Source organism: Epargyreus clarus, unplaced genomic scaffold, assembly GCF_041222505.1.
Source record: "Epargyreus clarus isolate Ecla_fem2 unplaced genomic scaffold, WU_Ecla_fem_2.2 ptg000015l, whole genome shotgun sequence".
Classification (NCBI taxonomy): Eukaryota; Metazoa; Arthropoda; class Insecta; order Lepidoptera; family Hesperiidae; genus Epargyreus; species Epargyreus clarus.
The window spans coordinates 9,424,068-9,436,771 of NW_027332223.1; the positions used below are offsets into that span (position 1 = coordinate 9,424,068).

The window sequence follows — 12,704 nt, forward strand, 5'->3', positions numbered from 1 at the left end:
AGTACGAGATTCAGGGCACTCTCGGCTACGGCGCTTAACTGACGTTCGAAATTACAAACACTTACGATTTAATAAAGTTTAAGTTTAATACTCAGTGAAATTATCCAGTTATATTCCTAAAGAACTCATTAAAATTCGTCATCAACGCTCGCTTATTGTCGAATAATTTTTATTCGTTTAATAATAGATAAGTATAGCTCACCGCCTAGTAATTGAAAGAACCCATTAAATGGCTTAAACGACTGACAAATTTGTCAGCCATTTAATGGTTGTCATGGTGTAATTTACGCGGAACAATGCCGACATGCGCAGCTAAGTGGTGCAAAAACACGAAATACGAAGAAAAAGTGCGGAGAAATATCGTTTCATTCGTAAATGATCTAAAAACTACATTTTTTAAATATTTTTAAAACACGATAATAGATGACAGTGACAATTTCAGTAGTAATCAGTGAGTAATCTTTACTAATCTATGGTTTAATGCAAGATTGTGCTAAATAATAAAAACGAGGATAAAATTTCGTATTCTACTAATTGTTTCACATTTTTAACCGACTGCGGAGGGTAAAGTTTTTCGAACGTATTTATGTGTCTCATTCTTTGGCGTGACCTGTACCCGTAGTATGAGTTTTTACGTTTTTACAAAAATGACTGTTTTTGTATTTGTTTACGTATTTACTCATACATTTCCAATCAGCGCCCCTGGGGAACTGTATCAGAACTGATACATACTCATACTACATACATACTCACTCATACTCCCTAGTATGAGGGAGTGGCATATACTACATTTTTAAGTTTTGGGTTTTATAATAATTATATCCTTATCTATCTATCTTATTATCTATCGCATTAATTTAGTTTATATTACTTTTGTTATAAAACGTTTGCCAAGTAAACTCGTTTAAAGCTATTAAAGCACTCTAAGAAGATGCTGACAGACAAATATAGCAACCATCTTTAAGCGCGTACCGTTCCGTCTTGAGTAATTACAGACGTTCGGAACTTCAAACATTTATTATCGCACTAAATAAATAAAAGTAGTACATAGGGAACGTTGCTTGTTTTGACCCGCATTGTTACGCAACCATGGATCGGTTTTAATGAAACTTAGGGGTATTATTTGGTCATCTGAGCAACAATCCGTCCCGGAAATACGATATCTGGGATATCAATGGCCTATTCGATGTGTGAATTATTTTATCTCCTTTGTTTGAGGTTATTGCTTTTTTATAAGATTGGAGTAGCAATCGAGCATGCAGACCACGTGATGGTAAGTGGTCCGGTCAAAAACACCGATTGACCACATGTCAATCGGTGTTTTTGCCACACAAAATAAAATAGTTAATTAATTCCATGTTATTGGAAATAGAGAGAGTACCCATATTTAAACCTTTCGACTAGTTATTAAACCAGCGTATTTTCAAATTTTACAAAACAGAAATGCATTTGGTTAAATGAGAAAAAATCTTGTCTCTCGGAATGCTTAGGTGATTGAAGATGTTGGATATCATCCAGGAGCTATTGTGCATTCTGATATTAAAGAGATTTGTCGGTACGCAAAACAAAGTTCTAGACCGAAATGAATTCATAAGGCCGGATCAAGGAATTTGAGTGGAAAATTGGTTCGATGTTAATATTTCAGACGGGTTAAAAGTACGGCATGCTCATAAAACAATGTATAGTTTTTAAAGATTTATCTAATATATATTGAATACAATTAATAAGAACTATCCTCTAAGAAATGCATCGCATTTTACAAGAATGTAAATAAGTCGCTTCAATTATGTGTTCTTAGAACTCTGTCTGACACTTAGCAAAAGCGTGGAGCAATATTAAGTTGCTTCAGAACGAGTTAATAAAACGAATAGGTAATATTTTAATGTTAATTCTAGCGTAAGAATTAACTATGCTTCGCTCGACATTCAACAAACCCTAACTTCGAGCTGCGGTCGTCGTATTTCCACACAGTTCGTTTCATTTTTGATCTCATCTTCTTTATCTTTTTAGAAACAACTGTTTTCCTTATCTCCGTTTAACTCGAGTAATATTTATCGTTAGAAAACATGCGAAAATAAAATGTATCTGTTTGGTTTCCGTCACATTATTTCCATTATGTTTATTTAATAATAGGATTTTAAGAATGAATTACATTTTATAAACCTATCTAAAGTAAAAATATTTAAGCATTTTAGAAATTTGTCAAAAATTCCTTTACTATCTTTGAAGACCTATACCTTTGAATACATTATATATCATTTATCTTTATTTATGAAAAACTTAATCTAGCTTTGATGATAGCCACGATGATGATGAACGTGGCGGTATCAGTGCGTGCTCGTATTGCGCGTGAAGGCGGGCGGGCGGGGCGGCGGCCAGTGACACGGCGGCCCGCCCCGAGACCAGCCGTCCCGGAGGCAGACGGCGGCAACTTTACCGCCTCTCGCGGGTAGTGCGGTGCGATCGGCGTGTTGTGAAGTGCCAGTTCCTAGTGATACTTGTGCAAAAAACTGACCGGAGTATGTTATTGCAGGATATATCAATTTATAATTTATATCGTTAATTAAAAATAGATTTAGAGCGATGGGATTTTAAAATAAAATTAAGCGTATCGTAAAAAAGTGTTAAGTTATATTAAAATTTTAGCAAAATTTTAGGAGATTTGAAAAATACCGGATTTAATTTTATACTTTTTCGTACATCAATCTGATAATCACTTAGAATTTTAACTATTGTATTATTAACAATTATCCAGTTATAGCCAATATTCAATAGCCAATATACTGCTTAATGACGTGCCATGTAGATCAGCATTAGATAAGATATAAGCCTTATCTAAGGCTTAAGCTAAAATAGGTATATTGAATATCCATTCGGCTTTGGTGTAATTATCTGTTAGAGCATGCAGCACACGCACGGAGCTTACACGCTTCTGTCCTTTACTCGGATCCCAAAACTTTCAGAAGTGTACGAAAATTCTTTGTGAAAACTCTACTTCAGTACAAAGACATATGTATAATAACGATACTTTATAGATGTACATATCTATGTATAGTAATATCGTTGTATTATAGTGTTCATATTTTTATATTATACAGTCCTTATTATATGAATTTGTGGATAAATAAATCATAGTATTAATATGAATTATTGCTTTAGGATACTTTGTTGAAGGTTACTCAATATACAAATATACAATGAAAATAGGTAATAAAATCTGCGAAGCCGTCAAGGTCCTAGACCAGAGGATGTAATAAAACATTTTTATTGAATAGTCACAAATAAAAGAAAATACGATGTCCAACCATGAATAAAAAAAATGCCTAATATAACCTTAACGTTTATCAGAAGTACCCTTTATTATTGGTGGTTTGCCATTAGCTACAGTTTGATGATATAGGCTCGTGGACCGGGCATAGTTTGAATACAAGTTATACCGTTTTAATTGCCTTTAGAAATTTAGAATGTAATTAAGGTTTTGGTATTCAAAAGTTTAAATCTGTTTGGATGGACCAGCTTACCGAAGTTAATTACTAACTCTTTTTGCCATATAATAGTTGCCTTTGTGATGGATTTGCTGGCCATTGCTAGCGGTTGAAAGCTAAAATATAACTACCTAATATAATCTTGTACCTAGTAAATTACATTTAGGAATGGCAGTGCGTTATTACTGACCTGAGAGTAACCATAGATAAAAGGTTTATTAGTAAGGCTTTATAAGATTCAATAAACTTATGAATATTACAAAGAAAAGGAAGACTATATTTTTTGTTTGTCACATAAATTGAGAAAGCAAATTTCTCAATTAATATTAAATAGAGAAGTAATAAAATGTCCATATATCTTCACATCAAATGCAGTTCTGCGTAAACATCCTCTATTAGTTTATTCCAATAGTAAACTTGGAGCAGTTATGCAAAATATAAAGATTAATGTTACCTGCAAAGCCGTAATTCAGCGCGAAGTCTCCAGAACTCCAACCGAAATACCGGAAACTTCTGCAAATGCTAGTTCACAGTTATTTAAATAAATATGCAAAACTTTCTTATGAAAATTAGTTTAATGAAGAATTTGCGGAAAATACGAAATACTTTAGTCGAGTTCGAAGAATGAACCTAGGTTAAGGCTTGTTCGAAAGTTGGGAGTTGAATTCTTTTTGCCCTGAAACCTGCCGTGGAAAGAAAGATCAAATTTCGAGTTTCCGACTTATCCGTGGCAGGTTGAAATTTTGTTTAAAGCCTGCGGGATAATGGCGAGATTATGCGGAAAGAGCAGTGTAGTTATGAATATGTTTAAACGTTCACCATTATTTACATAGGCTGGTGTTGTGCTACATTTGTGAGATACAAGATACAACATATTGCCTACGGGAGTAACAGAGCATATTTATTAGGGAATAACTTTACTCATATACAAAAGGGACTGGTTTGGGAATGAATCTCGTTTTTTATTGAAAGCTACTTTACTGACTTTTTGTTATGTTGTGCATTAAAATCATGCTGAACTTAACGATAGAAGAATTCTTTCGCTATTGTTATTTTTTGCAACTAAAAGATTTGTCTTCTGTGTTTACTTTCTTTTGTGTTTAGAACATTTAAGCACGTACGGTTGTGAGAATAAACCACAATAAACTTCGTTCGCTTTGTGTTTTCGTGACAAAAATAAAATGAAAGTCAATTTTTCCATTGTGATCAGTTGTATGAATGTGATTTATGATAATAGAAGCTTTCGAAAAGAAAATATCAATGCAATCAACCATTTTTGGTCAATATTACATGTATCAAATAAAACTCGTTAAATAATTCGATTTTTAAATTGGTTTGTAGGTTATAGTTATTTTATTTTCGGTCTGTGAACGTGAATTCTGTGTATGCCACAGATAACACCAACTTTATTAATTGCAGTTGACATTTTCCGTCTAACTCTAAATCCAGACACTCTAGACACAATATTTTTAGATGCAACATTATTTATATTTCCTATAGCTCCAACATATACGTTATTTATTATCACGTACCTCTGAAGAATCTCATGGGAATGAAAAAGTGCAAAACATTCACTTACGCGAGGCCGCTCGCGATAAAAATAATAGGCTTGGCGGAAAATACATGGGTCACATCAAGAAGCGCACATGTTACGTGTTATTTTTTGCGTACAAAGTGCTACGCGTGCTACGGTGTGCCTACGTAGCGATCCGGTGTGTAAACACAGTTAAGGGTTTTAATATACGAGCGACAGGGGAACGTCGCCGACGGTCGATTACAGTCGCCAACAACAGTCGGTGGCAGTCAGTGACGGTCGTCACCGACTGTCGTCGACTGTCGCCGGCTGTTGTTAGGAACTGCTAACAACGGTCGCCAGCGAGGACTGTAGCTCATGTTATAAGCTTATTGTCGCTTGTATGTTACCTCCCTTAAATGTGAATGTGTGCGGATTCGGATTAGTGGACATTAACATTATTGGACAGGCATACATATTAGGTGGACTGTAGTAATTTTGTGTAGATTATCGTTTATTTTGCCTCTGTTTAATGTTGTAGCTGTAATCAACGTTAGATAAACTCTTCTTGTCTACTTTGACATTATTGGACAGGCAGGATATTAGATGTTAGTAATTTGTGCAAATCGTCGTTTATTTTGTTCGTGTTTAATGTTGCAGTTATAGTTAACATTAGAAAACTCTTACTTGGCAATTTCGACATTATACGAGTTAGGATATGTGGACATTATTAGGCGCTAGAAATTGTGTGAATTACCGTTTATTTTAGTCGCTAAAATTGTAGACTCCTCCTTTGTTACTTATTAGTTTTACCATGATAAAGCAATGTGTTTGGACGACTCAGTACTATCATCAGCTAGTAAGTCAACGCAAATTTTTTTTTTTCCTTGTATAAAGTACCGAATGAATAATAAGGTACTTTATATTTATTACAATCTAGCCTACTATAAGACTAATGAGTATTTTTACGCTAACTTAAACTGCTAAATAATCATATAATGAAGGCGGCTTCCTCTGACACTGCACTTCTTTGTCTTATCACATAAAGGAGTAGACACATTGTTCTTGTGTTCTATAATGTTCACTTATCACTACTTCACTAACACTACACTGTGTCATGTCACTAACTCAAATGGTTTAGTCCTTTTGAGTCTTCTCACTAGGTTCGTCGTATCGAGGAGCTCGATCGCCTCGATATTGACGTGATGGTGAAGTCTTTTTTGATGTCCTTCTGCATAAGTGCTAATCACTTTTTTAACAAGGTAATCACTTTTTTAGCAAGATAATCGCTAATCACTTTTTTAACAAGGTACTTGAAGGTCCCGATGTAGATCTTCGTTTCTTACATACCAAGGTGCATTTGCAATACCCCTAAGTACTTTATTTTGGAACGTTTGTATGATATTTAAATTACTCTTTTTGGTACAGCCCCAGAGTTAAATACCATATGTCCATACGCTAAATAAACAAAACGCAAACACTTTACGTAGCTCAATAAAGCCGATTTTTGTTCCAAAAATATATAGGGCAAAAGTAAAAAAAATAATAAAAACGTGCACGAGGGAATATGCTTGCGTCGTCGTGAAAAGATCATTAATAAATAAAGGGTAACGTCTTTATACACTTGAATACGTTGACAATATAAAGGGACACTTTATGTTGGGACACTTATAAGGCACATTTTTAAAGGCCGTAGAATCAGTTATATGGGGATACTGGGGCATACTGGGGAGATACCAGATCCATTTTAGTGTGAAGTTCCAGCGTTTTGGTGAGTGTTGGTGAGAGAGTGTGATTACCGATTGTCTTACATATAAGGTGACCATCTTATTCACACGAGTGGAAACACACCTGTGATCGTCTTTAGATAGAACCCCTGTATTATGTTCCTACAGTTAGCATCAGGAGTACTATATGCTCACTTGCTACTTCAATCGTACAAAAACATAAACCGAACGCGGTGGACACTCATTATTTCAATGAAGCAGTCATTTCATTTGCTGTGCGACATTTTAACCACATGTTAAAACTGAATGATAATTCTACAGCTGGTGTAAGTGCTCTAAGCTCTTTTATGCAACGGGTGTCATATTTTCTACGTACATTCAGCTGGAATTGCGTTCCATTTGGCTGACGGACATATAAAAAGGACACAAAATATGCAAGTTGTATATTTCATGTGTAGTTGATATTTTACTTGCATCTGACGTATTTTAAATAAAATGTCTATTTTATGTCAATGAAACGCTGAAAGCGTAGAGCCCTTTGTGATTCAACTCCGAATATACTACCGTCGTCAAGGGTTGCTGTGTTCTAGTTTAAAGGAAAGAGAGATATTTTGCTGAGGCATTCCAATGTAGTTATCAACGGTAGCAACGCATCTTATCTGGGGTCGAATATAGATGGTGGGCAATGGCCGTTAACCATCAGGTGGACTGCAGGTCCGTTGCTGCTAAAAATGGAAATTCGACAAAGCTACTCTAGAAAATTGATCTCTTGTTACTTTATTATTAAGTTTGACAAACGATCAATTCGACATCGATACTCATTAAAATTCAAACATAAGTTTACATACATAAATTACTCCATACATTAAGGACTTCGTTTACAGGCAGTCAATTACAGGGTTGACAAGGATCGTTGTTCAGTTGATTGCTTATTTGTTTGATTTGGACTGATCGGTTGTTAATAAACTAACGATCACGGCCAGATTCATATGTGGGCCACTCACGGCACCCAAGTTGATCGGATCGCTGAAATTAATAGCTATTTGTTGACTGTCATCCGCCGTGTGATATATCAATCATTACTTAATTACTCCAGTAAACGCATTTTAATTCGAAATAAATTGCTCTCGGAACGAAGCTTGCTTTGAGTATTAATGAGTTGATCGTCATCAATGCGTTACTCATAATCCATAGCCAAGTGCGAGTTGGTGGAATTCTGAAACATTATTTATTTTTTCACTTTATTTATAAAAAGTAATTTATGAAGGACATGCTACAAAAATTTGATTATAATACAGACATATATTCCTATGACCAATCGTGTCGACCCATTACTGTCCCACTGCTGGGCATAGGTTTCCATTCAGTAAGTGTTTTAGGCTTTCCATAGACGGACTCTCCGATTCGTAGATTCCGGGTTTTTACTTGTAACTATCACTATTCTTTTATTTAATTAACACGAACGTCAAATAACATGTATTATTAACATCCTTTAACCATGACCTCATTTTGTGGCCTCCGCCAACATTCTATTGTAAGACTAATACAAAATAAGTATAGACAGACAGAAACAAACAAGACAATAAACAAACCAAACATCGAGTAAATCTGTAAACCTTTTAGCTTCAGCAACAAATATTGTGTACATCGTACACAGCAGAGGTTCTCAAACTTATATCGTATATACAATATTTTTATCAAAATAGTTGTTAAATCAATAAAAAAATAAAGTCGGCTAGAAAATAGCCTCTTCAATCCCTATCGATTTTCATTGGATACTTCAACGCCCCCGTAGGCTTATTGCGCCCACGAGGGAACAATATCGCCCACTTTAAGCAACACATATTTACCTATCAATGTTTCAAAATGTATTCGATATTCCCCTTCCATAGGAAAATTCAAATTTACTTGCATAAAGTCAATATCCAATGACGTGAGGTTTAATACGGTGGAATTACATTTGGCTAGGTCTGAACCTGTCAATCTGAAAATGTGTACGCAGCGCAATCGAGCGTACCACTAAACATGTCATATCCACGCAGGCACGTAAGCCCGTATGAATAATATTTACTGCAATTTAATTTAAATCGCCACACCACCTCTAAGCTCTTGACATTTTAAATTGTGAAAATAGACGTGGTTTTACGATGTTTATTTACGAACAAACGCGTCATTGAAAAGTGTATTTTGATTATAATGAATTTCTTACGTAAATACGGTTGGCTAGGAACAATCTTAATGCTTCGACGTTTTAGTTACTATGCGACTGGATTTGAGTTTTAACCTGCTAAAATTCTTTCCAAATATGCACATATACAATGATTGTACTAATCATGGTCCCAGGTTTAATAGTTTAGGCTCTACGTTTATTAGTCAGCACGTGAATACCACATGCTGATTAATAATTATCCTTTGCCCTTTATATTTATGAGGTACTTAAGATTTTAAATAATTTCGATTGGTGCAATGTTTGATACATTCATAGTCGTTTGAAATAAAATGACCGATTAAAATTAAACATACCATGAGTTGAAAAATCGATATACCTACTATTATAAAACAGTATCTGTCTGTTTGTGTATTTATTTGTTTATGCGGACAAAAATCAATAACCACTTTTACCCACTTTTAACATTCATCCCAATACAATATATGAAGTTCACGTAGACGAAATCACGAGTAAAAAGTTATATCAACATAAAAATGTACTTTTTCACATATTTTCGATATTGGAATGTTATTTTACGTCATTCCCACATCTGTTCCGCTCATTCCGTCGCAGAGCTGTCTCTGGCACCGACAGCTGGCTGCTGCGCTATCGAGAAATGACGGCGTCAAGAACACGATCGTTTATATACCCTGCACGTAACGGATAATAATGACTGTAGAATCTACACTGATTTCGAATTTGCTAAGAACGTTTTTCGTTGGAAAATGTAAATACAATAGGATTTATTTTTGCGTCAACTTACCTGAAGTATTTGGAGGTTATTGACCGCTTATTCTTTGAAATGAAAACAATGTTTCAATAACAACATCTTTGCTTCCTAATTTAAGCACTTTGTACCTACTACGTTACTACTTAGGTATCCTTCCATAAAATTAGTTACATAATTAAAATAATATAATCTTTCCTACAACAAAAGAACATAATTCACCACGCCACTCCAGAGTGATTGTTGGCCATATCTAATGACCAACAATCCGTTGGATTAAAAAGAGTGACTAAAAACTCCAAAACGGTCAAATCAAATTCGAATTATTATAGTAGAAATAGTTTACTAAACTTCCGAAGAACGGAAACGCTCATGAAAACTTCACCGCCCATACAAGAGTTGAGTATGACATATCGTTTCCGATGCAGTACCGGCAGAACTATGATATAGGATTTATCGTTTTATTATAAGGAAATGTATATAAACAAAGATGGTTAATGCTTAAAGTATTATAAAAATAAAAATAAATAAATAAACGCGTTCTATACTCACAGCCCTATACTAGGATTCCCTGTGTCGTGGGTACCATGGACACACACAGACGAATACATAAACACCCAGCACACAAACACAAAGCACCACCCACAACTTTAAATAGACATCTCTAAATTAACCATTCAGATATCTGTCAGGCTGGGGATCGAACTTTCCTTTGCGCATGAGACAGGTGACCGCTGGTGACCTGTCTCATGGTGACCGCTTCGCCACGCTGGTCATCTGTGTTTATTTTAAGAATGCCAGAAAAACAACACCGCCTTTGTTATTTATTTACTTCATTTCGGTTCATATACTTGAACTCTAAACAATAATAAATACTTCACCTTTCCTGTATAAATATATTTTCTTTAAATGGAAATACAAGAGCCCTGTGTGAATATAGCAGAATCACGCTGATTTTTGATGTGAAAACGTTATTCGCTACTAAACAAAAGGGACAAAGCATTTTATATCCAGTGACGTGACATGATATATATAAGGCTGGTTTCAGTAAATAATACCATTTACTTAACGTACAATTTACTTGTTACTTAGCGTTATTTCATTAAATGAAATTATTTTGTGCTCCGTCCATTTTGGCGTCAAAGTAAGAACATCGCGTGAAATGAAATAAGCGTAAATTATTATTTCATAAACCTAGTAGTTATTTTGTTATATGCAAAGTAAGTAGAATAGTAATATCCTTTACTAGTTACGTTCAAAAAACCAAAATCGTAATTTCGCGCAAGAAATAAAACAACATACTATTGCTGTTTGTGATAGCCTAGTGGTTAAGAAACTCGGCCTCTCGATCGAGGGGTCCGAAGTTCAATTCCCAGGCACGCTCTGATTTTTCAAAGTTATGTGCGTATTAGAAATTAATTATCACTTGCTAAACGGTGAAGGAAAACATCGTGAGGAAACCTGCATACCTGAGAGATATATAAAAAAAAAATATCTCAAAGGTATGTGAAGTCTACCAATACGCACTTGGCCAGCGCGGTGGACTATGGCCTAATCCTTCTCATTGTGACAGACCCGACAAACAAATTATGAGACCCGTGCCCAGCAGTGGGACAGTAATGTGTTGATGATGATATTGTTTGTGAATCACTGACGAATGAAGTAAGAATTAATTGAAGTCACGAATAAAACGCAATTATGACCGTTTAATTAATGATTGAAAAGGATTTAACTAATGGAGAACCTTCATAAGTGAACATATTACGATATCTGATTTATGCCAGATTCCAGCACAATTTCATTTAATAGCATGGCTGAATTACTAGTCAAAGGAAACAAAGGGCATTGTTATCCACACAAATGTGAAATCGCGTTACAGGATAGAGGATTTTGACATAAAAGGGTCTCCTTATCGGTTTTATTGTGAGGCAGTAAACAGAAAAATGAACGAAATTCATTTATCCTTCATGATAATACAAATATTGAATAGATTGGTGTATTGTGCTTATTAAAAAATAACAATGATAGTATGAATTCAGCGGATCACAGTTCTGTTTCGAGGTTCAATGTTCAGGTATGTACTCGTTTCTAAGGAAATTGCACATATAATAGAAATTATTACCTCTTTTGTGGTTACAGAGATCAACATACCTGAGAATCTTATAATTGTTGTCAAAGATGACTCCAATGTGTTGAACTAAGACCTAACGCTTTCGTATTCAGAAACGATTAAGAATATGGTTCTTATTAGTATCTAGAATATTAATAACAAGCCGTGAACTCAAATTGGAGTCGCAGCTTAATTGTAATTTATAGCTTAGGTACGACTACAGTTTCAGTTAGTACCTAACTGTTCAATATAAGTTTATGTATACCAATGTATAGTCCGCGTAAAACTGCTAGTCCGGTCTGAATCTGATAAATCGCGTCGACATAGCAAATTGTATGACTACACCTGCTCGCTATAACTTCAGAGCGGACTAGCAATTTGGCGCGGACTATACTTACATAACTGCTCTTATCGTACTTTACAACTGGGCTACATTTGAAAATCCCTCATTTTTTATCTAAGTTTTAAATGTGATCCTTATTAAGTTGGCAAAATAAAGTCTGGTCGGTTGCTAATGTTGCTATGTTATTTATATAGAATTTCAATAGCACCTCCATTTTCTTAATCTTGGGTATAAACGGTATTTAAGGCCCCAATAGAACCTCGGACGTGGTTCGAAACATAATTTGGGAATGTTCTAGAAGTTTGCAACGGTGGTGGAACATAATGTAAGTTTGGCCGTTAACCGTAACAGCTGTATGGACGCCGGGAACGATACCTGTTCGAACTGACCTGATTAAGATATAAAAGAGCCGTGGGCAGAAAAGTAGAGGGTCTGCATTAGCTGGAAATAACATTTTCAAGAATTCTTATTTTAGAATCTTGAGATATAAATATTTTATTGAAAGAAAAGTATTGATGAAAGCTTTAATTGCCTGTGCCATCCTCATCCCTTATATCCGTTTATAGTTGTGATTGTGCTTGCAGTCCAGA

At 35.0% G+C, this 12,704-nt stretch overlaps 2 protein-coding genes across 5 annotated transcripts in view; both read left to right on the forward strand.

Annotated features, from left to right (window-relative positions):
* Nucleotides 1-12,704, forward strand: part of LOC140747938 (neural-cadherin) — a 422,123-nt gene that overhangs the window by 176,347 nt on the left and 233,072 nt on the right. The gene's annotated exons all lie outside the window — the stretch shown is intronic.
* Nucleotides 7,422-12,704, forward strand: part of Dnaaf6 (dynein axonemal assembly factor 6) — a 299,460-nt gene continuing 294,177 nt past the window's right edge. The window contains exon 1 of the mRNA XM_073080598.1: nt 7,422-7,425. The gene's annotated coding sequence lies outside the window, so the exon portion shown is untranslated. The remainder of the gene's footprint in view (nt 7,426-12,704) is intronic.